Raw genomic sequence first — 26,601 nt, forward strand, 5'->3', positions numbered from 1 at the left:
ATGAAAATTAATTCACTCAGTGCTTCACCTCACAACTTTCTCCAGAATTAATGTGCCTTTTTATTTTGTGCTCAAATATCTGTACTTCTCTAATTTTGTTCAAAACTGTATTATTCATCTGTTAATTTATTCAGTAAACATTAAATGAGCACTGACTCTGTGCCAGTCATACATAATTTGAGTCTCTAGTCTCAAACTTCTCAGTCTGGTGGGACACACAGAATATTCTGTGGTAAGTGCCATAACAGAAGTTAGAGAACTCAAGGGCCATATTTCTGGAATTGTAAGAAATCAAGGGAGGTTTTTCTAGAAGGAGTAAAAATCTTAATCGAGTTTCTTAAGGGGCAAATAAGAGTAAGGCAGATGAATAACGGGTGGTTGTCATGACAGCAGCACAGCAGAAGCACGGAAGCAGGGAAAGCATATAGTGCATATGACAGGTGATACAGAGCAAGGCAGGGAAATAAGTTTGGAGACAAAGGGAAACATCAGATCATGAAAGGTTTTGTATGCAATGCTAAAGATTCTGGATCTCACATGTTTAAAAGATCCGATGGCAGCAATGTGGAGAAGGGATTAGAGTGAAAGAAGGTAAGAGGTCATGGCAGTGGTCCAAGGGAAAAGTGATAAGGGCCTGAAATGTGACATGGGAGCAAGAATAGCAGCAGTGAACGTCTCCTGTGAAGAGAGATGAATGTGGCCTTAGAAGCAGGAGATGAAAGTGAGGACAGAGAGTGGATTGGTTTGGGATTGATTTTGGAAGATATATCATAGGGTTTACTATTAGACTAGATGATAGGGGTGTAGACAGTTAGGGAGAGAAAGGAATTCAAGATAACTTCCAAGTTTCTGCCTTAAACATCTAGGTGGATGATGGTGCCTCTTTCTGGACTACAGAGCTAGGAGACAAGCAGGGTTAAGACAAAATATGTTTTGGGCATATTAAGTGAGACATTCAAGAGAATGGCAAGTTGACAATTGGATATACAAGTGTTGAGTGCACACGAGAGGTTTGGGCTACAAATAATTAATCTGGAAATCCTCAGCATATAACACAGATGCTGTGTTTCAAGTCATGAAACAAATGGGGTTCTCTCTCAGGAACATGTGCAGAAAGAAGAGAAGGCTCAAGGCACAGAATATCAAGGTCGGGAAAAGAAGAGGGTGCCAATCAAGAAGACCCAAGAATGGTCCAAGAGGTGGGAGTAAAGTAAAACCAGGGCTGAACTGTCTATCAGATTTATAAAGGAGCTCAGAGGTAGAGGACTTAACAGAAGAAGAAAACGAAGATTTTAGGAAATACAAGAGAAAGAGGTGGAACTTTGGAGTTGGCAAGGAAATAGGGAAAGATTGGAGGTGTGTAGGAAGGTCCTGTACTTGAGGGGGTTTAAGTAGACTAGTGAAGATCTACAGATAAACGTGGGGACTGAATGAGGAAGCCATCAACAGCAGACGCAGAATGGTCGTTGAGCACCCTTGATGGCCCTGTAAAAATGAACTACCAGATGCTGAGAGGGTACTGGCCCATTCTTTATAAATGTATGGAGACAAATTTTGGTATTTAGACAAAGAGCTAATTTTTATAGAAAACTGATAAACTTCTGGGCTAGTCTTCCTTTTGGTCAGTTATTCACACCTCAGGTGAACATGTACAGCAGAGTCAAGCAATCATAACTCAACACAAAGCTGTTCCACCGCGACTGCTGATACCTGGACTGCAGTCTCCTTGCAGAGGAGGACATAAGTAGCTCTAATCCTATAAACCTGAAGATCAAAATTATGCAAGGGTCATAGTTTCAAGATAATATATTTCACTGCCTTGCAACATGATCAAATTAGATGGTTGATATTTTCAGCTTCCTGTTGAATACTATAAGCCTAAAATTTGCTCGTGTGAAAATTCTTTTCTGATATTTAGGAAAGTTCCTGTTTGTTTTTAGCTAAAACTACATTCCAAAATAGAAAACAAAGACATCAAAGAATGTAATAATGTTATTAGGCATAACATGGGGGCAGGGAGGAATTAAGAGTGAGAAAGTCCACTTTAGGGAGAAATTTGAGACTAAATGAAAGGAATTTTTCAAATAAGACATTATATATATATGTGTGTATATATATATATGTATATATGTATATATATATATAACCATCAAAATCAGAATTTATAATTTATCATTTATTTCTATAAACTGTATATGAATATAGTTGTAGATATAATTGTACTTCGTAATTACTTTATAAATGCTCAATAAATGCTAGCATAGACCTTTGAGTTTTTTTCTCCAATTTTTGTTAGACTCTACAATAATCCCCTCTTGCAAATAGCTACCTCCACTGTATCCTAACATGGTCTTTCCTCTGTACTTTTGCATTCCTGGTGTTTCTGTCTCTCTCTCTGTCTCTCTCTCTCTCTCTCTGTCTCTCTCTCTCTCTGGCCCTGTCCAAATTTCCTCTTCTTATAAGAACACAATTCAACCATAACAGTTCTTAACCAACGTCAATTAATTTAAAAAAAAAAAAAATCTTCACATATTCCTGGAGTCCATGTTGGAGTTTTACTTATAACTTTAAAGAGAATGTGAACTTATTACTGGAACATAAAGTAAATACATGTCTTTAGTAGAATTGCAGCAAAGAGACAATAAACATTATTTAAACTCACTGCCGTTTGAATATTAGGAAACAAAAGTTTGATTAGCAAAGCAAGACTTTGGGCCGTATGTCACAAGCATAGGCCTTTTCAGATAAAGTACTTAGGTTAATTAGCTCCTTCTATTGTTCTGTAAATAGAACAAAGATACATGATCTATTTTAACTTAGTGATATTATGTATGAATCCATGTATAAATCCTGGGAAGCCAAATACATAATTTCTATCATGATGCAGTGTGTTCAGTTGTGCTTCATTTATTACATTTTCTTAGGGTAAAGTATTTCAGAAATAAAATTAAAGCATTTTTTTATATTTTTGGTTTTAAATATTCTTCATGGCTTGAGACTAATAATAATTTGCCCATATTAAAGGTTGGCTAATGGACAGGTTTGGAGGATTATTAATTCTCTACTACAGCCAAAGCAAAAAAGTTCATTTAAAATACCCTGTGAGACTACTTCAGATTTCTTATCATATTTCGCTCTTTGTGGAGTAGAGGAAACTATAGTTTGGGCTAAGTTCTTAGGTTTTTATTAAATTTTATGGAAATGGAAATGTGTGTGAGTATCTCTTACATTTTCCAAAAAATTTTTCTTTCAAGTGCAAATAAATATTTATCTCTTCAAATAATACCTGTTCTCTTCCTCTGCCCTTCTTTCTGAAGAAAACACGCACCACTAAAGATAAAGCCAAATCAAATGCTTTGACCTTACAGCTGGTGAAATTTTAGTCTCATAGCTATCTTGTGCTACTGTTTAAATATTTACTTATATAAAGATGTGTTTAGGAAATGGCTGCTACCGTGCACTAATTTCACAGTGGGCAATCCGCTCAGTCAGTCATATTGCCCCATTTTTCCAGCCTATTGTTTAAGTTGAAAATTCTAAATAAGTAATCTGTTAAATTTCACATAACTTAAAAATAGCGTGTCATTACTATCAACCACCAAGTGGAATGATTTCATTTTATATCCTTTCTCCTTTCTTTTATTGAAGAAATGGCTGTGATCAATTTGACCTTTTATCAGCATAACTGCAAAATAATTAACAATGATAAATGTTTTTATCTGAAATATTTTAATTAATAATCAAATGCATATATTTCATATGAACCAGGAGCTATATATTTTCTACTAGATATTATAATAGAAATATTTATTTCACCTATTCAACACATACTTATCAAGTGCTTAGTACATGCCAGAAACTGTCATCATGGAGAACACATTCCTGAACAGATGAAACAGGTAAGTGATACAGTGTATTAGAAGGTATTAAGTGCTACGGAAGGAAGGAAGGAAGGAAGGAAGGAAGGAAGGAAGGAAGGAAGGAAGGAGGAGGAAGGAAGGAGGAAGGAATGACGAAGGAAGAAGGAAGGAAGGAGGAAGGAAGGAAAGAAGGAAGGACACAAACGGCAGGAAGGCAGGAAGGAGGAAGGAGGAGGAGCAAGGCAGGCACAGCCCTCCCTACAGACAGAAAGAAAGAAAGAAAGAAAGAAAGAAAGAAAAGCAGGGAAAGGTAATTGGGAATAAATAGGATGGTCAGAGAAGATAACATCTAAGCAAAGACTTGAAGGAAGTGAGGGATTCAGCATGTGGATATCAGGAGGAGGTATAGGTGACCAGCCCTCCTAGCTTATCTGGGACTAAGGGGTTTCCCCGGTTGCACCCTGGTGCTAAAACCAGGGCAGTCCAAGCCCAGGCAAACCAGATTGTTGATCACCTCAACAGTGTCCCAGATAGAGAAAGAACAAAGGCCTTGCGATGGGAGCATGCCTGGCAGTTTCAGGAACTAATAAGGAGGCCACTGTAGCACAAGAGGGAACAAGGCAAGTGACATAAAATGATCACATCATGTAGAGCCTTGTAGTGGATGCAGTGGTGTTCTGTCCCAGTCATCTCCTCAGAGTTGATGCACCATCCCTAGAGGCTGCCTAGTAGTCTCGTGGTGTGTCTTTCCACTGCCCATGCCCTTGGCTATAGACAGCTGCTTCCCCCAGTGTTGTGCCCTTTTCAGGGAGCAGCCCGTGACTAATTGGGAATAGAATGGCCTAGCCCCTTTCTCTCAATTCAGTCCACCCTAGCTTAGTGAGTGTTATGTGCCGTTGAGTCAGCTCTGACTCCTGGCGACTCTATGAATGAGTGATGTCCACAATGTCCTGTCCTCCACAACCCTGGTCATCTCTTATAGACATGTCTGTGGCTTCTTTTATGGAGTCAATTTATCTCAGATTTGGTCTTCCTCTTTACCTGCTGCCTTCTATCTTTCCAGGATTATTGTCTTTTCCAAAGAACCCTGTCTTCTCCTGATGTGCCCAAATTAGAACAGTTTCAGTTTTGTCTTTTTTTTTCCTCCAGGGATGTTTTAGGTTTAATTTGCTCTAGAATCCATTGCTTCATCTTTCTGGTGGCCCAGGGTATCAGCAGAGTTCTCCTCCAACACCATGTTTCAAATGAATCGCTGTTTTTCCTATCAGCCTTCCTTGTCTGACTTTTACATCCGTACATGTTAATTGGGAATACGAGGGTGTGGATGATGTTAGCCTTCGTCTCTAATGACACATCTTTGCTCTTGATGATCTGTCCTAATTCTTCCATTGCTGCCCTTCTGAGTCTCAGCCATCTCTTGATGTCTTGGCTGCAGTCTCCATTTGAACTGATGACTGAACCCAGGTAAGCAAAATCTTTAGCATTTTCAATGTCTTCATTGTCTACGTTAAAGTAATGTATTTCTTCTGTAGTCACAGTTTTTATCTTCTTTATGTTTAAATGCAGTCCTGCTTTGGTACTTCATTCTTTCACTCTCATCAGAAGTCACTTCAGATCATTGCTACTTTCTGCCAGTAAGATGCTATCATCTCCATATTTTGGGTTATTGATATTTCTTCCACCAGTTTTCACTCCTCCTGTCTCTGAGTCAAGCTGAGTTTTTGTATGATATAAGGTCGGACAATTAAGTTCGTGAACTCATCCTAGAAAAAGTGCTACATACCTCATTGCTGAATATCACTGCAGATACCTTTGAAGTACTCCCCTGGGGAAGCTATGCACTGACACCAGTGCCTAATCCATCTTTCAAAATAATTTTGGAACTCTTTTTCTGGAATGGCCATCAGAGCTGTCATCACATTACGCTTGATGTCCTGAATGTCATCAAAATGTCTTCCTTTCAATATATCCTTTATCTTTGGGTAAAGAAAGACATCATTGGGGGCCAGATCAGGTGAGTAGGGAGGGTGTTCCAATACAGTTATTTGTTTACTGGCTAAAAACGCCCTTAAAGACAGTGGCGTGTGAGCTGGTGCATTGTCATGATGCACGAGCCATGAATTGTAGGCAAAAAGTTCAGGTCATTTAATTTTTCCACACAGCCTTCTCAGCACTTCCATATAGTAAACATGGTTAAATGTTTGTCCAGTTGGTACAAATTCATGAGTAATTCCTCTGACAGCAAAGAAAGGTTAGCAACATCGTTGCAACAAGTTCTTGAACTTAATTGTCAGACCTGGTATGTTCTGTGTGCAGATTAAACAAGTGGGGAGATAAAATGCACTTTTATCTGACACCCTTTGCCTATAGGAAACCATTCTGTCTCCATATTCTGTCCTGACAGTGACTTCCTGTCCATGATACAGGTTATGCATCAAGACAATCAAGGGCTGAGCCACACCCATTTCTTTCATGGCAACCCAAAGCTTTTTGTGATCCTCACAGTCAAAGAGAAGCTTTACTGTAGTTTATAAAACATACACTAACCTTCTGAATTTCTTTGGAGCATTCCAGTATCCAACAAACATTCACAATTAGATCCTTTTTTAATCCAGCTTGAACATCTGGCATTTCTTTCTTCATATACTAAAGTAGAAGAAGCCTTTATTGCATCACCTTGAACATCACATTACTTGCATGGAAAATTAGAGCAATGGTCCAATAGTTACTGCATTCCTGGTTATCTTCTTTCTTGGAGATTGGGATGTTTATTGAATGTTTCCAATCTGTAGGACATTGTTTTGTTTTCCATACTTTTTGCCATATTCTTGTTAAGATTTTGATAGATTTAGTCTGTGGCTTAAAATAATTCTGTTGCTATCCCATCTACCCATGGGGATTTATTTCTTCCCAACACTTTCAGGGCAACTTTCACTTCACTTTTTAGAATTACAGGTTCTTCCTCTTAGGAATCTTCTTTAAATGTATCGTCATCCTTTTGTGTCTTCTGTATAGATTTTTGGTATACTTTTTCCACCTTTCCTTTATTTTCTCCTGGTCAGATAATGTGCTTCCTTATTGGTCATTCAAGACTTCTAGTCTAGGTTTGATTTTTTCTGTTATTTCTTGAATCTTCTTGTACAGATCTCTTATTTTTACTTTTTCGTTGTTCTCTTTTATCTCCTTACATTGACTATTGTAATAGTTCTCTTTAGCTCTATGTGATAGTCCTTGAAAAACTGCATTCAGGATTCTAACCCACTTTTGTCACCTTTAACTTCTATGTCTTGTCTGTCTTTAATAATTTTTTGTGTTTCTTTGTCATCATCTCATTTTTTCTTTTTACCTCTGGCATTGTCTTTTCCATTCTTCCCTAATACTATGTCTAGTCTCAGTCCCCAGTTCTGGTTCTTGTTCAATTAAGTTTAACAGTGCAAATCTATTTTTTTATGTGGACTTCAAATCCATCAAGAAGCATTTATGTTATGCTTTGGCACTATGATTCTTTTAGTGCTCTTCTTCAGCTTTACTCTAAAGTCTGATATCAGCAGTTCATGGTCAGTACCACAATCTGCTCCTGGTCTTGTTTTGGCGGAGAGAATACAGTTTGCCCATCTCCTGCTTCCAATTACATAGTCTGTTTGATTTTTATATTGGCCATCTGGTGATGTCCATGGATGCTGTCATCTGGCTAGTTGTGTACAGCATGTGGTTTCAATGTACAGTTGTTGGCTTTTCAGAAATCTACGAGCCAATCTGCTTCGTTTCTGACTCCTAATCCAAATTTTCCAATGACATTTGAGTCTGCTTTATTTCCTACTTTTCTGTTCCACTCACCTATATTTATCATCATATCTTGTTTTGGTGTATGATCAATTTCTTCTTACAAACTTGCATACATAAAAGCTTTCAGTTTCATCTTCTTCAGCCACCATAGTTGGTGCACAGACTTGCATAGTGGTTATGTTAACAGGCTTTCCTTCTAGAAGTCCGATCGATATGATTCTGTCAGACCTAGCATTGTAGCCCGTGGCCATGCTATGTCTTGTCTCAGTATTAAAATCATTCCATTTTTTTCTGAGTTTGTCATTTCCAGAGTAAAACCCTGTGTAGTTGTTTGTCTAGAATTGTCCCATTCCAGTCCGTTTTCCTTCATGAACACCGAGCACTGCATTATTTAGACCTTCCATTTCCTGCTTTACAATTTCCAATTTACTTTGGTTCATGCTTCTTATATTCCATGTTCTGACTGTATGTGTTGTGCAGGGTCATACTTTCCTTTCACCTTTGTGCCCATTAGCTGCTAGATGTACTTCCAGCTTTGGTCAAGTTGTGCCATTAGCAATAATGCTACTTGTACTCATTCTCTGCTCTTTCCTAGTAACTGTTTGAGAGTTTTCTGACCTGGGAGTCTTATCTTTCAGCACTAGCTCATGTTTCATCTTGGACGGTCTTATAATAGGTTTTTCAAGGTAAAATGGAAAAAAAAAATTAAAGGAAGATTAGACCTCCCCCCTTAAAATTGGCTGAGGCCTTATTTCGAACTAACTCCAGCTCAGCTTTTCCCTCTGCCTCACTTCTTTACAGATGTATTTCCTGAGAGCACTCCCAATAAACTTTCCAGATGCAACCCTCCATCTTAGTATCTTAGTATCAGTGTCTAAGGAACCCAAGCTAAGACAGGATTTGAAAACGATTTTGAGAGATGCGAAGGCTTTGGAAGCGTTTTGAGAGAAACTGAAAGCTGAAATAATTTTTCTGTCTCTTTTTAGACGTACAAAAATGCAGAACATTTTTAGTTGTCTATTTCTGTTTATTTTTCTGAACTCCACTGCAATTATTGCATATGATGGAAGAACTGGGCTATAACCCAACTGGAAATTTTAGGGCTGCTGAAATAGTTGGCATTTCTTCTTGTATCTCAATGTGTGGGGAGTGGGTGGACCAACTCTTCAGCTTATGCAGAGAAGTTCATATGTTCCTGGATAGATGATTTCATATATTGAATTCCATTGTGTTATTGGGACTGCAGTTATTGTTTTAAATAAAGTAGGTACATCAAAGTCAACAAACAAAAGGGAAGTCATTGCCCTCAAGAATTTTATTCTACTCTTCTATGAGCCATGTTATTGAAAATGTTCAGTATCAGATGGCTTACTCCAGCATATCTCAGGACCTTAATTTCCTGTGGAACCAATATCTGTAAGGGAGATGAGGAAGTGTCAAAAGGAAAAAAAAACACTATCTTCTTCTTTCTAGTCAAAAAAAAAAAAAAAAGCACTACTGAAGAACACAAAAGAAGACTTAAACAAATCAAAAACATATTCTTGGGGTGGCCAGTTAGCTCAGTTGGTTAGAGCCTGGTCTGGTAGCACCAAGGTTGCCGGTTTGATCCCTGCATGGGCCACTGTGAGCTACACCCTCCTTAAAAAGCAAAAAATACATATTCTTGGTTTGGAAGACTAAGCATCATAAAGGTGTCAGTTCTTTCTAAACTAACATGTAAATTTAACCTGATCCCAATATAATAACAATAAGAATTTTTAAAATTTAGAACTATAAGCTGGTTCTAAATTCATATGTAAAAATACATAAAAGCAAGAATAGCCTGGAAAATTTCAGGAAAAAAAAGAAAAATGAGAAGGGACTCCCTATTATTTAATATAAAACTACAATGATAAAATAGGCTGAAGATTGTTCATTAATAAAACATAATAGGATGTCTAGAAATAGACCACAAAACAGAAGAGGTGATAAAAATGACACTTCAAATTGAGGAGGAAAGTAAAATTATTCAACAAATAGTGTTGCAGTGAGTGGATAGCAATTAGGAAAAAAAAATTTGGATTCCTATCTTACACATTGCATGCAAATGAATTCTAGATAGATCAAAAATGTCAGTTTTTTCTAAATTAATCTGTAAGTTTAACTTGATCCCAATCAATATAACAGTAAGAATTTTTAAAATTCAGAACTAGACAAGCTGATTCTAAATTCATATGTAAAAATACATAAGCAAGAATACATAATACATAAGCAAGAACTGACATCAAAGATCTAGACATAAAAATAAACCCATAAAATTACAAGAATAAAACATGGAAAAATTTTGTTTTAAATAATATCAGCATGCGAAGGGCTTTCCAAGTATAACACAAAACTCAGAAGCCATAAAGAAATGATTGATATATTTGTATACATAATAATCACAGAAATTCTACAAAAAACAAAACACAACAAAACCATCTTATGTAAACTAAAATTTGAGAAATAATTTATACAACATATATCAGCAGCAAATTTCTATAAATTAATAAGAAAAAAGACCAACTATTTAATACAATATAGGAGTGAGGGGAGCAATGGATGTGAAAAAATAGTATACTAAAAAGGAAATACAAATTGCTCTTAAACTTAAACTTGTAAAAAAGATGCCAGTGCTCACCAGTTATACACTGCACTGAGATCCTGTCATTCACTTATCAGACTGGCAAAAGCCAAAAAAAACTGTAGCAAGTATTTTATACCAAGTATTGCTAGAGGAACTTTAGATTGGTACAACCTCAATGAAAGGCAATTTCACAATCATCATTCAAATTAACAAATGCACATACTTTTTGACCTAGCAATTCTAATCCTAAATACTTATTCTAGAAGTACAAAATGATTTTTGTAACAGATTTTAATAGACTTGAAGAAACTAAATGTTTAGCATTAGAAGACTGGTTTAAAAAGTATATATTCAAATAATAAAATACAATGCTATCTCATAGGGAAAGATCCCCAAATCTATTATTAAAGTGAAAAAGTAATGCACAGAACTGTGTTCTCAAAATGCTAATATATGAATTTACACATATATGAAATCATATATGTGTAAACTCATATATGTGAGTTCATATATGTGTAAATTCATAGAATATTCTTAGAAGGCTCTGCCAGAGACTATAATAGTGATTACCTCCTAGGAAAGAAACTGGGTGGCTAGAGGCCAGGAAAAAGACTTAATTTGCACTGTATATTATTTGTGCTTTTAAATTTGATACTATGTGAAAATACATTAGAAAAAATATTTTTAGATTAAGAGGGTCAGTATTTAAAGGCACTGAAACATTTGGAATAGATTAGATTCCTGTGTGTAAGGACATTGACATAAAAAGGCCAAGGATTGTGACAAATGTCTCTATTTGAAGGAGGAAGTGTCAGCTAGATGCTGTAGTAAAATGAACTGAGAAATAGGAAATAGGATAAAACAGCATCATGGATATTGAAAGAGAAGTGTTTGATAAGGAAATCAAGTTTTCCAAAGGAAAAGATAAATACATTCAGCTATAAAATAACTGTAAAACTTTGTATGTCAATATTTGTTTAAAAGCATGGCAGACAAAAAGCATGGCATATATGCTTAATATATAAAGAAAGAATACAAATTAAAAAAAATTCTAATAGACAAATGATCAAAGAACATGTAGTGACAATTCATAAAACAAGAAAAAAATTTCCAGTAAGCATATTAACTTGTAATTCAGGAAATGTAAATTAAAAGAAGAAATTTTTATTTATACACTTAGAAAATAAAAATATTTAAATGCAATTCTCTATGCTAATGGAAATATCAATTGAGACAGTGTATTTGGAAAGCAGTTTGTTACTATGTATCACGAGGCTTTAAAATTGTTCATAAATTTGACACCGTAATTTCTACTTCCAAGAATTTCTACCAAAGAAATAGTCAGTCATCTAATATTATATGCAAGGATGTTTATCACAACAATATATCTGATAGCAAAACAGAAGTCAATCTCAATGGTCATCAACAGGTAAATAAAGTGTAGTTCCCTCATAGGGTAAAACACTAGACAGTCATTAAAATTATGTACCAAAGATAATCTTATGAAGAACAGTGCTAATGGTATATGATTAAATGTCAAAAGGGGGATGTACATTCTATTTAGGGTATGAAACAATTTTCTAAAAATATGCATATATGTATAGCTCACGCTTTAAAATGTTCTATAATATCTGTATCATCAGATCACTGATGGTTTTTCCTTTTATTTTTCTTTCTTTTCAACATACCTCAAATAATCTTCAGTGAAAATGTGTTTTACAATGTGGGAAGTGATAAATATTATAAAAACAACAAAAAGAAGAAGGCCAAAAAAGAATACATGGTCACCAATTGGAGTAGACACGTTTGGGATGCCCAACCAGCCCACAACTCCTAATTTCTAAGAAAATCTTCCCCAAACCTGCTCCTCTCTCCTAATGGGTCTCTCCTTCACTTGATTTACCCACTCTCACACCTGCCTGTCCCCTTCTTAGTTCGGATCCTTATCTTCTCTCACTCAAAACTTAAAATTTTCCTAGGTGGTCTCCTTCCTCAGCTGAATAGCCTTCCAGTTCAGCCTCCATCTTCCTGCAATGGTATTGTTTCTAAATTAGAAATAAAGTAAGAAGAAAGAAAAACAGAAGGAGAATCCCTTTAGCACCTCATTGGGTGCCCGTAAAATAAAGTCCAAACTCCTTTGAATGAGTTCAAAGCCTTCCATGATTTCACATTGCTTTACATTCTGCCCTAAATGCACATCTTGGTTCTTATGTTCCAAGGTTTACTGAGATGTTTGTAGTGCCCTCAACACCGCTGGATGCCTTATGCCTTTGCTCATGTGCTTCCTCTGCCTGGAATGGTGGCAGAGTCTGTGCCCATCCTTCCTGGTCAACACATATGCTTTTAAGAAAACTGAAGTGTAAAGATTGTCCTGACTCCCCCAAATAGAAGTGATTGCTTCTTCATTTTTGGTTCCACTTTTTCTTTAGTGTTTCATTTCACTTAATTGTGTACAGGTCTTATTTGATAAGTAAGTCACTTAATGTCTGAGAGCTATCTCAGCTTATTATCTCCAGGGCCTAGTTTAGAGAGTAGTAAAAACTTAATAAATGTTTCTTGATTAAGAGAAGGGACTGAGTGGTTAATAGTATCAAGTACTATAAAGAGGAAAGAGAATTAAAATTCACTGAGTATGATAAGTCGTCATTGTTAACTTTGAAAGAACTGTTTCAGTTGATCAACCAGGGAGGCAGTAAGTAGTGAATGAATGGTGAACAGATAATCATTTTGAGTCTTGATGATCTTTTTTCCCCAAGAAAGTGTCACTGAATGGAAGGAGAAAGAGAAAATAAGAGCTTAAAAGAATTCTTTGAATTTTGATTTTTATAAATACGAAAAAAGCTTAAGTATGTTTGTAGGCAGGGAAGAAGAAACTACCCACAGGACAATTCTGATGTCACATGGTAGGATTAGTTTTTTTCGTCCCATCTTAAAACATGCACATTGTAAGTGGTTCCACTGTTTATGCATCACCCTTATTATTGGTAATAAGAGGATGAGAAACTTCTGTTGGCTCTGCCATTTTCCCAACCTCCTCCCTAACCTCTCCCCAAAGGAAGAAATAGCTAATGAGATCAGTCTAAGACTTGGTGGTACCCAGGCAAGCTCAAGGTTGATGTGTATGAACCCTGTGGGTTTTATCTTCTGCTTAACTACTTGGTGCTAGGCATGTGGAACAAATAGGCTTTCTCTTTCTCTCTTCCTGGTAATCTCATGTTGACAATTTCCATATCTGTTAACCTTTCACATTTGCCATATACTTATCTTCTGTCTGTATTCTGTATAATTTCTCAGATCTGGCCTCTAATTTACCAATATTTTTACTCAACTAGTATGTGTTTTAACCAATCGAGATTCTATTTAAAGGTTCTATTTTTTATTTTTGAGAACTTTATTTGGCTTTTTTTCAAATGTGCCTGGTCTTACAGGAAAGCCTCTTCTTGTTTTTTAATCTTTTATTTCATATTTTATTTCTTTAATCATTTTATAGTAGTTTTTTTTTCATATTCTTTGTCTGATATGTCCAATATCTGAAACCCCTGGGAGACTAGATCTGATGTTCGTTGTTGCTGATACTTTCATAAATTTGCTCGCTCATATATATTTCTTACACCTATTAATTATGAACTCATATTTTGTTGATATTAATTTGTGGCAATATCGAGGACTTAAATTAGGATATGTTTCTCCAAAACTACCCTTCTGTGTGTAGCCAGCCACATAGCCTACCAGTGACTTGGGACCACTGTAAACCCTTTTCAGGACTCTGGCTTCATGAGAGAGCTGTTCTCCATGGGTTCCCCTTTTTGCCCCTAGGCTCCTTGTCTGTGTGCTGGCAACACGCATCAGGTCAGCCTGCCCTGCTAGTGTACAGCCCACTTCTGCATTTCCTTTCCCTCGTATTCTATGAACCCAGACGTGCATGGCATTTCTGTAGCAGAAGAGGTTGTCCTCCTGTATACCTTCTTGTGTATGTATCCCTTCCAATCAAGCTTTCTCCTTGCACCATTCCATCAAAATAGTACTTCCCAAAAAGTCCCCACTAACCTCTATGTTGTTCTGTGCAATGGCCACTTCTCAACTTCATCTTACTTTCTGTGACAGTTACTTTTATGTGTCAACCTGGTTGTGCCAGAGTGCCCAGATATTTGGTCAAACATTTTTCTGGATGTTCCTGTGAAAATGTTTTTGAATGAGATTTACATTGAAATTGGTGGATTTTGTGTAAAGCAGATTGTTCTCTGTAATGTGGGTGGGCCTCATCTATTCAGCTGAAGGCCTGAATGGAACAAAGGCTGACATTTCCCCCCAACGAACAGAATTCTACAGGAGAAAGCCTCGGGGCTTCAGTTGTAGTAGCAATCATTGAGTCGCCAGTCTGCTGACACATTCTGCAAATTTGGGGCTTGCTAGCATCCATAATTGCTTGAGCTATTTCCTTAAAATAAATCTCTTTATACACACACACACACACACACACACACACACACACACACACACACACACACACGGTTGGCTCTGTTTCTCTGGGAATCATGACTAAGAAACTCCTGTTAGTAGCATTTGATAGAGTTGATCACTCCCTTCTCTTTGAAATGCTCCTTGATATCTAGGATAACACACCTGGTTTTTCTCCAGCCTCACTGGCTGTTCCTTCTAAGTCTCCTTGGTGTACTCTTCCTCATCTTCCCAGTCTCTAAATGTTGGAGCGCTCCACAGCCAAGTCTTCAGACCTCTTCTCTACACTTGCTCTCTCATTCGTCTCACTGAATCTCACGGCTTTAACGTTATCTCTACTCTGATACACCAACACATTTCAAACATATATTTCTAGTTCAGACCTCTTCCTTTAGGTCTAGACTCATGTGTCCAGCTCTAAATTTATGCTTGTTGTCTGATCAGTATCTCAAAGTTAACATTTCCAAAGCCAAATTAAGCTCCTCTCCCTTCCCTTCCCACCTCCTCCCCAAAATTTTCCCCATAGTAAATGGAATATTATTGTTCTAATAGCTCAGAGCAAAAACCCCAGAGTTATCCCTGCATTCCTCTCTTTTTTCCTGACACCCCACATCTAATCTGTCAGGATATCCTGGTGTTCTATCTGTAACACACAACTAGAATCTAACCACTTCCTGCCTCTCCCACTAGCCCCATGCTGGGCCACGCCACCATCATGTCTGTCCTGAGTGTTTTAAGACAGGGTGGATTGTACCGGTGGCACTAAATCTTCTATTTTGAGACTTAGATCTCTGGTATAATTTGAATTAACAAGTATAATTTAGCTTGGGACTTTTTGAAAGCTTTCTTTTCTTTTTCTGCCTCTTTTCTGGCTAAAGCTTAAATGATTCTGCTTCCTATACATTTACTATGTATACCAGTTTCACTGTTTCTATTTACTTCAGCTCAGTGCTGGCCCTGTGACTTGGAAAGGTTTTGCATCTGTATAGGATGCACTCCTGGCTCCAACTTAAATCTTTATAACCTATGCAAAGGTTTCCTTTGATAACCAGTTTAACCGCACCTTCCCCCACCCCGATGGACAAAGCCGAACTCAATAGAAAATTCCACTACAGGCTGAAGCAATTTATATCCTGGTTAGAAAATATGAAACTTGAGATGAATCAAAGACTTAACACAGTAGTTTCCAGCCGACTCTGCCCAGCCGATCCTCCTCTTACTTTAATAAATCTTCTTTCTGTATTTCTACCTGTCTCTTGAATACTTTCACAACCCGCGAGTGAGCAGCCACAACACTGAGTAGTAGCTCTCACCTCTCAGCTGGTCTCTGGGCTGCTAGCCTTCCACACCCCACCATCCACCCCCAGGCATTCAGGTTCTGCACACAGCAGCCACAGTGAGTCTTCAAAAATAACCCACCTAGCACTCCTCTGCTAAAAACCATTTGAAGCTTTTTCAATTTTGCAATTTGCTCAGAGAAAAGCCTCAGTCTCTACAATTCCCTAAAAGACCCTACAGAATCTCTTTGCTCTTGACCCCATTCCCCTTAACCTCCCTGCCCAGGCAGGTATGCTCTTATCTTGGGGCCTTTGATATGTTGTTTCCTCTGCTTGAAATGTTCTTCCCACAAATGTCTGCATAACTCCCTCTTTAACATCCTCCAGTCTGTGTTCAACGGTGACCTTCTTGGTGAGGCCTTCCTGATTACTCCATCTAAAATCCAACCTGTCTCCCATTCTCGATTGGTTGTCCCTCCTTTATTTTTCTCCATAGCATTTATCTGACAACGTAACATTTTATTTCTTTTTTGTAATCTATTTTGTCTGTCTCCCTCACTAGAATTTAAGTTCCATGAGGGTAGGAACTTTTGTTTTATTCACAGCTGTGTGCTCAATTCCTAATATAATACCTCACAATAGAAGGCGCTCAGTAAATATTTGTTTAATGAATGAAAAATATTACTGCAAGTACCCATTCTTGGGAAGGGTATGGAGAAAGAGAGGCAATCTCTCTCATTTGGGATGGAAGTACAATTTGGTGCAATGTTACTAGAGGTCCTCCAGTGAGCCATCAGCTCTGGCACTCACAGCGAATGCAATTGTACCTAGAGCTAATCAGTTTCAATCATGTGTGTTACCTGCCTTGCCTCTGCAGGCTGTTGAATTTTCCATCCCTGGTCCACAGATATTGCTCATTTTGATCTTCCCTTAAATGGTCCCTTCTATGCTCATGTACCCACAGCAAGAATACTCAGAATTCTCCAAATAGCACATTGAGTATCTCTCATCCACTGTATACACTCTTTCTTCTGCTTTTGCTCTCTTTTCCCAGCCTAGGCAACGCTGACTCTTTCTTCTCGACTCAGTTCAAATGGCAAAAGCGCCATGATGCCTTCACTGGACACATTGGCATTGACTCTTTTCTGGGGTTTGGTAGCGTGTTGTGTAGAATTGAATGACAACTGTGGTATGCACCATGTTGCCTTGAGTGTTTGGTTGGATTCCTGCCTCCCAATTAGCCTGAAAGCAAAACTCATTCTGTCCTCATTGTTGCCTCCAGGTCTCTAAAGCAGTGCTGGCACTACAGTTTTGGTTGCATGCACAAATAATAAATCATTGAACATCTTTCCCTCATTTCTGTTCACTCTTACCTTGTTTTCCAAATAAAATGCCAAAAAGCTGGTCATATGACATTAAAATGACACATCTTCCTAGATACAAAGAGGAACACAGACTCTCCAAACACTGTTCTGGGGTAAGATAATCTTCCTTGGAAGGATGTAGGCACGATTTCTGCACAGACACAACTTCCAGGATTGTTTCTCAGGAGGGTACGGTGAGCAGCAGCAACAGCTCTCGTCCCCAATGTGCTGCCATCCTTTAAATGGAGACGTCTAGACTGTAATTTTTCTCATCTTTAGGAATGGTGATAGAAGACATTTCTTGGTTTATTTGCATAATTTTTATACAAAAGGTTTTGGAATAAAATAGTCATCTAGGGCCTACTCCGTGGTTTCCTTTCTTCAAGTTCCCAAAGAGAAACACACTTTTCATTCCTTTTCATTCCCTAAATCTAAGATAATATCAATGAGGCATGAACATAGCTTGTGTCACATGTTTTCAGTACACTGACCCACAGGGCCGGAGTCAAGTAACTCCACACCCTAAGAAGTGGCTGTAAACCAGGGTGACACAATCTGCATTTGTCAAATCTCCAATTTTAAAAAGAAAGAAATTGTTTGAAGGCTCTTTGTTACATAATAGTAATGTTTTATTCAGAAGGAGAGGAAACGTTAGATTGATACAAAAGGCAATTCTTTCCTTTTTCCACTTTATCCTACAACCAAATCAATTTTTTTGCTTTTGTATGGCTAGCGCCTCCTCTGACTTCATGTGGTGGGATTTTTCCTGAGCTGCCATTTAGCTACTGAAGTTACAGCTGCTTTTCACAAACCTCTCCACGCTGCCGGAGAAAGTGACAGAGTAGAAGGAGCCTGGCAATGGGTGGAGATTATTTTTAATGTGTTTTGTCCTTATTTTGTTCAAAAACAGAGGGTTTTTGGGGTTTGTTTGTTTTTGTTTTAAATGTAGACAAACAAGAGAGTCGTTTCTGACCACTAGAGAATTGAAGTTAGAAGGGAACACTATAGTCTCTGGCCTCAGATTTTAAGTCTAGAGAAGAATACATTGCTTGATCACTGAGGTAAATGTTCTTGACCTTTGTATTCAGGCTATGACTGGAACACATTAGAAAAACAAAAGTAAACCTTGTGACTTGGACCAAGCTTGTTTTTAACATTCTTTTCTGTCTTACTAATAACTAGGACCGAGCCCCACACTGAAATACCATGCAATGGAAACTAAAGAACTTTCTCTGTAAATTAATACTTTCTAAATGAGACCTGAATATTTCACTATTCAGGTTGAATTTTACAATCAGGTGCTTTTAATTCTTCAGCTTTGAATAAAATATTTTTAGACCCAATTTTTTTAAACCTATAGCGCAAGTAATAAGTAAAAATGCTCTGATCAAGCAAAGTTGTATTTTTCTACCATAATCATGATTAAATTGAAGGATTTTTCTAGGCTAGGGTTTTAAAGGAGCATCAACAAACCAGCAAAAAAGGTCGTTGAACATAGGTTTTTAATATAAAATGATGAGACTATAAATAATCTAGATTATAATTTTAATATTTGAGTACATAATAAAATATTTCACAAAAAGCGCCTTTCTAGTGTGAGGTTTAGTTATCTAAACATATCTTGCATATATCTTGCAGTGAGCATCTACTGTTTTTGTCAGTCTGGGGCCCTTTTCTCCCCTTTTCCTGGTAATGCTCCTAACTCCTTTGGAGGAGACTTCTTCCCATCATGGGAAGTTATAATACCCAGCTCTCCACTACCCCCCCACCCCCCATCCCAGGCCAGTCTTGTTCTACTGTCCCCAGAGTTGAAACATTCATGTGACACAACATATCAGCCACCCCCGGTATTTTTCTACATGAGCTATCCATAAGCTGGAGGATGTATATATACCCAGTACTACCTAGGGCTCTTCTTGTGGGCTGGTTCTGCTGCTGTTGCCCAGACTGAGTCAGAAAGGAACAGGTTTGCAAGATGGAACTGAGAAAGATGTTGAATTTACTTAGGACTCTGAAGTCCTCAGAAATGCAGTTCTTCCTTCAATGCTCTTGAGCTATTTCAGGATTATTTCAGAAAATCCACAGCATTGTTCCAGAAAATCCATTGCCTCTTTACTCCAATCCAGTTTAAGTTGGCTTTGGTACTTGGCAACCAAGAGTTCTGACTCAGGAATGTCTTTTTGAACATACATTGTATTGCCATTTAATGCTACTTACTGGAATAAAATTTGTTGGAGAACTATAAAAATTGGCATAGTCAGCTTACTGTACTGTATTATGTAATGTATTGTATATTGCCAGAAGCATTTAAAACAATTTGCCTGAGCAATTTGCTTTTAACTTGGCCTACTTTGTTAACCTGTATTACAAAGCTTATATTAAGTATAACAGTAAATTGCTGAAATTAGGGACCTTTCCAAAGTCTAAAATTTTATTTCATTTTTTATTATTCAGAATACTTTTAAAGCACTATTGATGTTTAAGAGATAAGTTTGTGCTATGCCTAAATTATGTACCACATCTTTTCACACACATACAGATGATACTGCAAATATTCAAATACTTTCAGCATATATCAACTAATAGTGAGGAGACCTAGTTTCTGGTCTTTGATGTTTTGTTAACTAACTTTAGAGTTGGGTGTGTTGCTTAACTTCTCTGGGTCACAGGAAAATGAGGGTGTTTGAATAGACAGAGTGTCTTCCAGCTTTAAAATCCTATGATTCCACAACTAGAAAAAGCAGTTAGTTTTGTTAGAAAAATGTTTTGCTGATTTTACAAAAAAAAAAAAAAAAAAAAAGTCAAACACAGCTTTTTACTCTTTCCTTTGGCCTGTTTACCAAAAACATTGTGTGAAAGTGTGACTGGGGAAAGAAACAGAAAAACAAACCACCTGACACAAATGAATGCACAGTATGTTGGTCTTGGAAAAAGTTCTCTTGTCTAAAGGACTCCAAATACATTGGCCTAGGTGTTGAACTAACAGGTGGCCAAAACAAAACAAAACAAAACAAAAAAAAACTAAAAATCCAAACCAACAACCAAAAAGTCCTTAAAAGTGTTATTTATATAATTTCAGAACCATGAAAGTACACAGATATTTTTTAAAATACCAGATCTTTTGAACTGCCTCAGTGAAAGAGAATATTTTTGAGCTTGGAATTAAAATGTCAAGTGATAAACTGAGTACTCAAAGAAATTTTTAAATAAAATTGTTTTTCTGAAAAATTCAGTAGTGTAGTAAATGTACATTACTAAAAGAAATGCTATACACCTTTACATTTTAAAATACAGCACTTTGACAATCTTTCAGAAATTGATTTTGAAATGTGAAAAAAAATAACCGCAAATTTCCGTTTTTATTTTGCCCCTAAAGGTAAGAACGAAGAATACCAATCCAGGGCTACAGTTTTGGTACCACCATCTCATAGCTTTGTGAGTGTGGTATGTTAGGCAATTTTGGTTGCAAGATACAGAAACTCAAACCTGTGACCTCAGGGGATAGGGCGTTGGTTCCTGTTCTGTTGGTGTGTGTAAAGAATATATATGCAAATTAGAAAAACCGAAATCTCAGCCAAGCTATCAGACTTCCCAGGAATAACAGAAAAGTTGAACAATCAAGTCTCCTAAGAGAGGAATGTAAATTGAGTTTGGCTTTCTGGAACACAGAATTTGAAGGGTGTTCAGAACTCAAGGTATGAGTAAGAGTTTGTGGATCTTTTCTTTAGATCAGGGGTTCTCATCCTGCTGGAACACCCGAATCACCTGGGGAGTGTTTTAAAACTACACATTTTAAGGCTCCATCAGCAGATTCTTGTCTAGTACGTCTGGGGCGTTTCCCCTGGATCACTTTGTTTTTAAAAAGCTCCCAGCTGGATTGTGAATGCCCTGCTGTATGCATTGCCTGATTTTAATATTGTCTTGGAATCTGCTTCGTGATTAGCCCACTACCAGTTGGCTCCCTCAGCTTCTACTATATGTGTCTTTTCTTGACCTGACTCATTGTCTCACATCCTTCAAGACTCAGATATCACCTTCCCATTGAAGCCTTTTGTGTTTCTTTATTGAAAAATTGTACACTAACCCTTCCATACTCTCTAGTCCCCCTCCCTGCATTATATTTATCCAATATTTATCACTTTCTAACATACTATTGGATTTACTTACTTATTATCTATTGGCTGTTCCATCCACCAAATGCAAGATCCATGAGGTGAAATTTTTGTGTATTTTGTCCATACTGTATCCCCAGCACCTAAATCAGAGAAGATGCTTAATAAATAGTTGTTGAATGAATGAGTGGATGAATGTGTGAACGCATGTTTTCTGCTTAGTCATTGGCTGATGTAACTGGTCTGGCAGGACCCTGGCCACCACTCTCTGTGCCTCCTTTTGGATTCAGCTTCCCTTCTTGATTGTTTGGTTGCACCAGCTTTTTTGGATTGAGATTTTTTTTTTCCCCAGGTCATTTTTTAATGGATCTGACTTGGCTGTTTATAGGTCAGGTGCCCTCCCGGAGGTAATCAGCAGTGATTCTGGGATTACACAGGCTGGGGCCACCTCTTCAGCAGGGGCTGCATTTTCTCCAAGAAGCCAATTTTGGTGCAGAGTGAGTGGTCAGTAAATTACCTAAACCTGCTGAGCTTCAGGAAAATGACATTACAATACCTGTCTGTCTTAGCTCAGCAAGTTCTTCAGAAGCTCCAGGATACAATGTATGGGAAACACACACACACATAAAAGGTGTTTTCAATATTAACTTATTATAAAATAAAACAAGATGAGTGTGAGAAGTTATATAATTTTAGGTGACATTTTAATGTGGCATTTAATAAAAAGCCTAAAGGAAGTTGTAGGAGAGAAATTAGGAGTTTAGGAACTTGTTGCTTCAAGTACCTTTGGGATTCTTTCCCCTACCCTGAGTGTTTTTTAAATGTTATTCTCATTTCACTGGTTTCTGTTTGGCAGGGGCTCCTGGTACATAACTTTCAAAATGATATTTAAGAGGAGTAAATGCAAAGATCTGCGTTCAGTGTCCAAAAATAAGTTGCACACATACAGGTTGGAGGAGGTAGGGTTTTTACATTATATATACACATATATATGTATAGATATATATACATATATGTGTATATGTATATACACATATATATAAGACAAAAATATTTGGGGGTATTTTTGCTTTAGTTGGCAAAAAAAATGATGTTTATGAACATTGTGGGGTGGTGGAAAATATTAATGTGATATCAAACTGAATTTTGAAATACGATAAGAATGCAGAAAATTATACTTCTCTACTCTTCTCTTTATACCTGGAATACTGGAATCAGTCCTAGACGCCACATTTGAAGAGGCACTAGGGTATGGTTAGATGAGAGTGCTTGGAGGAGATAAATGGGGCATGTGAGAGAAGGGTGGTGTGAAAAGGCACATGTTATGGTTGCAGACTTCAAATGCTTAAAAGGCTATGGGTGGAAGGGGACTTAGTACTCGATTCAGATTCACTGGGCACTTTAATACACATTGCATTCCTCTTTATAATAATGATTTAAGGTTTGATTATCATTGCTTTCCCCTTTTAGAGTTAAACAAACTCATACTTGGAGCTGTTTTGCCCTAGTCCAAGGTCATACAGCTAAGACGTTATAGATCACACCACTTTGGAGTTTAAATCCAGTGGTGTTTCTACCAATACCACTACTACCTACCAAATTTATGGGGAGACACATTTCACTTCATTGGAGAGACTAGCAGGACTGTTCGATGATGAATACCCTTGTGAGGTAGTGAGTGGTTCCTTATCACTCGGAGTTCAAGCATATGCTGGACAGCTAGTTTGTTAGGATCTGGTTGTCCCCTCAATTTATATATGTATAAAGAAAGATATAGTTACCTTATTAACAAAGTATTAAAAATGAATTCTCATCATAGAGCCAAAGGATCTCCAGAAATTAGGCCTAGTGAGTTTAAGTGATTGAGCTGTGTTCATTCCATAGTTATTGTAAAATAGAGAAAGCACCCAAACTTTGTTCTCTGTATTGACAGTCCACTGTTTTTTCGGTTGCAGCAGTTATCTATTATTAATTATTATCTATTAATAATAACTGAATAATACAGTGTGGAACTAGAGGGTGTGGAAAGAGGAAAGCAGGGATGTTTTGAGAATTACTATAATGAATTATTTGGCATGCTCTTGCTGTATTAACACAAGCAAAGAATGTGAGTGATAGTAGGAGAATGCTACCTAGTAAAGGAGAACAGAATATTGTGGAAGGTTAAGGAAGGCAGGGACTGTGGATTGTACTGTATATCCCTCTTGTTGAGTAGATGCTCAACATCTATTTGTTGGAATGAATAATGTCATCAATACTTTAACAAATATTTAAACAAAACCTTCTCAGTGCTGAGCAGAGTGCTCTGTCTGGGATGCAACATGGAGGAGACAAAAATCTCTGCTCTTTTAAGGAACTCACAGTCTAGTAAGAAAAGACCATCAAGCAAAGCAATGGGAAAAAAAGAAAGTGCTAAGGATTATCATAGAGAATAGATAAAAGGTTCTATGAAAACAGCAAGGAAAGGGTGTGTAATTCAATGTGTGTAGGGTGAGGATATGAGTGTGGTGAAAGGAGATGACAGGGAATATTCCAAAGAGGAAATGATGCATTATCTTTATTACCTTGCAGGATAATAGGAGTTCACCTGGTTCAATGAGGGATGGATTTCAGGTGGGGAGAATATGCAAAGGCACAGAGACAGTCTGTTGAATGTGTGTATGACAACATGATGTAGTTGGACCTGGAGCGGAAGAGGTGTAGGGATCAGATCATAAATGGCTTTGTGTACCATGGTAATTAACTTGATCCTGATTTTCTAGGTGGAGAGCCTCTCAGAGATTTTAAACAGGGAGGCTCTGTAGTTTTGGAGCATTCTCTGGCAGTCGTATGAGACAAGAGGAAGAAGTGAAATTAGAAAGGCTTGACAAAGACTGGTAAAGAGGTTGAAGCAGTCGAGATAGATTATCAGTCACAGAATCGAGGAAGAATTCATCCTTGGAATTTTAAATCAGAGAACTTGAGTAGAGAGAAATTCAGTTGCCTAGTTGTTGGAATGGCAAGAGTTTATCAATGGAATCAGGTGATACTTAAGTGAGTAGCAAATGAGTAATATGGAAGGCCTGGGTTTGGGACCACATGGCTGCCCTGAGTTTCTGTGTATTAGCTGATGACTCTTTTGAACCGAATTAAGGAAATGACATAAAAATGATTTGCACAATAACATTAGAAGAATGAAGACTGAAGTCAGTACATTTGGAGACAAATAAGTAGTGTTGGTGGAGATGGGGAAGTAGCTATTGTCAGAGGACCATTTGTGGATAAATTTTGGACAGCCCAATGGAAAGATCCGCAAAGAAAACAAATGCTCTGAATCCAGCCCTTCCTCACGACAACATATTCCCCATTCCGTGCCTTCATCTTTCAGCAATACCACAGACTGGGGGAGACCCATCAGAGGGCATTTCTTGGCAGTGGGTACTATGGGCAAAGGAATCCCAACAAACCGAGGATGACAACGTTAGAATTTCGAAAAATGCAGACCACATCCTCAAACCTACGTATTTCAGGACAAGCTCAGGCTTCCTGGCCGTAGGTCGAGTGCTCTTGCCACTACCCCACACCGCCTGCGGGCTAGGGAGCTCGCAGCTCCGGGCGTGGTGAGGACAGCGGGGTCAGCGGGGGTGCGTCGGCGGCCCCCCTCCGCGTCCCGTTCCCAACCCCCAAACCCCGTGAGACTGACTCCCAGCCCCGCCCCCTTCCCCTAGCCGGGCGGGGTCTCTGCGCAGCCGCTACCCCGGCGCGTGCGGGGTCGCGCGGACGCAGGTCGGGCCGCGGGTACCGGGAGATCGCCCGGCCGCCCGCGCCGCCGCCCCTTGCTTGACGCACGCAGGGGCCGGGACGCGATTTGCCGCGAGTGACTGGAGCCGCCGCCACCCGGGCCCGCTCCGCCCCCAGCCCGCCTTCTCCCGCCTCGCCCTCTGCCTCCGCCTGCGTTTCGCTCGCGTCCCCGCGTCCTCCCCACCGCCCCGGAGCAGCGGGTCGACAGCGTCAGCACCAGCCAGGTGAGTGTGGTCGCCGCGCGGCCCGGGCCGCCCGGGCGGGAGGAGCGCGCAGGCTCCGCGGCCGGGAGGAGAGCGCGGGCGGGTGGAGGAAGCGGGGCGGCGGCGGGCCCGGCTTTCTTCCCCCCGGCGGGCCGCGCGGTTGAACGAGGGGCGCCCCCACCCCGCCGCCGCCCCTGCCGCCGCCGCCGCAGACAAAGCGCCCGAGGTGGGAAGCCCGACGGGCGGTCCCTCCTCCGCCCCGCCTGCCGGGTGCGGCCGCGGCCCGCACAGCGCGGGTCGATCGCGTCTCCCCTCCTGAGCGCCCTTTTTCGTTTCTGGGTGAAAGGGACCCGAATTGTGCAACAGGTTTAGGCATTAAACCTTATTTTCCGGCGGGTCTCGTCCTAGCGGCGTGCGGAGACCAGATGTGGCGCCCGGCTCCGGGGCGAGTCCCCGCGTCCAGCGCCCGCGGCAGCCTCCTTTGTGTGGCCGGTGACCAGTCCTGCCCGGTGGGTGGGGGACGCTGGCCCGAGGCCCCCAGGCTGCGCCGAGGCTCCTGGACATTTCCTTCGCGGAGTGGGGCTTGGCTTCCGCGGGCCTTCAGGATGTTAACATCCCTCCAGCCTCTGGAGGAGTCACAAAGGGAACGGAGAGAGGATTGGCAACGATCCCTGATCATGTATTTATTTTTTATATGTTAGGTAGATTCCTGTTAGAAAAGATCCGCAGTGTGGCCGGCTCTTGAGGGTACGGGTGCAATTTCACCCTGGGATGCAGGGTTTGGACTGGGTGCTGCTGTGACAGCCCCTGTGGTTCTCATGGTGCTTTGACATCTTTCATACACAGACATCCCCGGAGAAGAAGTTGGAATTGCTGTTGGGGGAGTAACTTGATAGCAGCTGTTTGACAGGTCACCTCTTTCTTCACATTTTGTCTGTGCCGAGAATACCCACCATGCATGCATCCTAGTGTAGGTTGGCAGACCTTCAAATTAAAAGTGCCACTCACAATACCCCCGTATTGGAAAATGTTAGTTCACATGGTTTTCTTTGGCTTGATAAACCTTTTTTTCTTAGATGGGGGAAACTTTACCCCCAAGGAAGAATACATAATAAAGAAGTTTATCTCTGTTTACATACCTTGGGTCATGCTCTTA

At 39.2% G+C, this 26,601-nt stretch overlaps 1 protein-coding gene across 2 annotated transcripts in view; it reads left to right on the forward strand.

Moving 5' to 3' along the window:
• SESTD1 (SEC14 and spectrin domain containing 1) overlaps positions 1 to 26,601 on the forward strand; it is a 139,843-nt gene that overhangs the window by 21,674 nt on the left and 91,568 nt on the right. The window contains exon 1 of one of the 2 annotated variants that reach the window (XM_033112186.1): positions 25,180 to 25,466. The exons of the other annotated variant lie outside the window; for it this stretch is intronic. The gene's annotated coding sequence lies outside the window, so the exon portion shown is untranslated. Of the gene's footprint in view, positions 1 to 25,179; positions 25,467 to 26,601 lie in introns of those variants that run through there. 2 annotated transcript variants of the gene reach the window in all.

This window comes from Rhinolophus ferrumequinum, chromosome 8 (assembly GCF_004115265.2).
Source record: "Rhinolophus ferrumequinum isolate MPI-CBG mRhiFer1 chromosome 8, mRhiFer1_v1.p, whole genome shotgun sequence".
In the NCBI taxonomy this organism is placed as follows: domain Eukaryota; kingdom Metazoa; phylum Chordata; class Mammalia; order Chiroptera; family Rhinolophidae; genus Rhinolophus; species Rhinolophus ferrumequinum.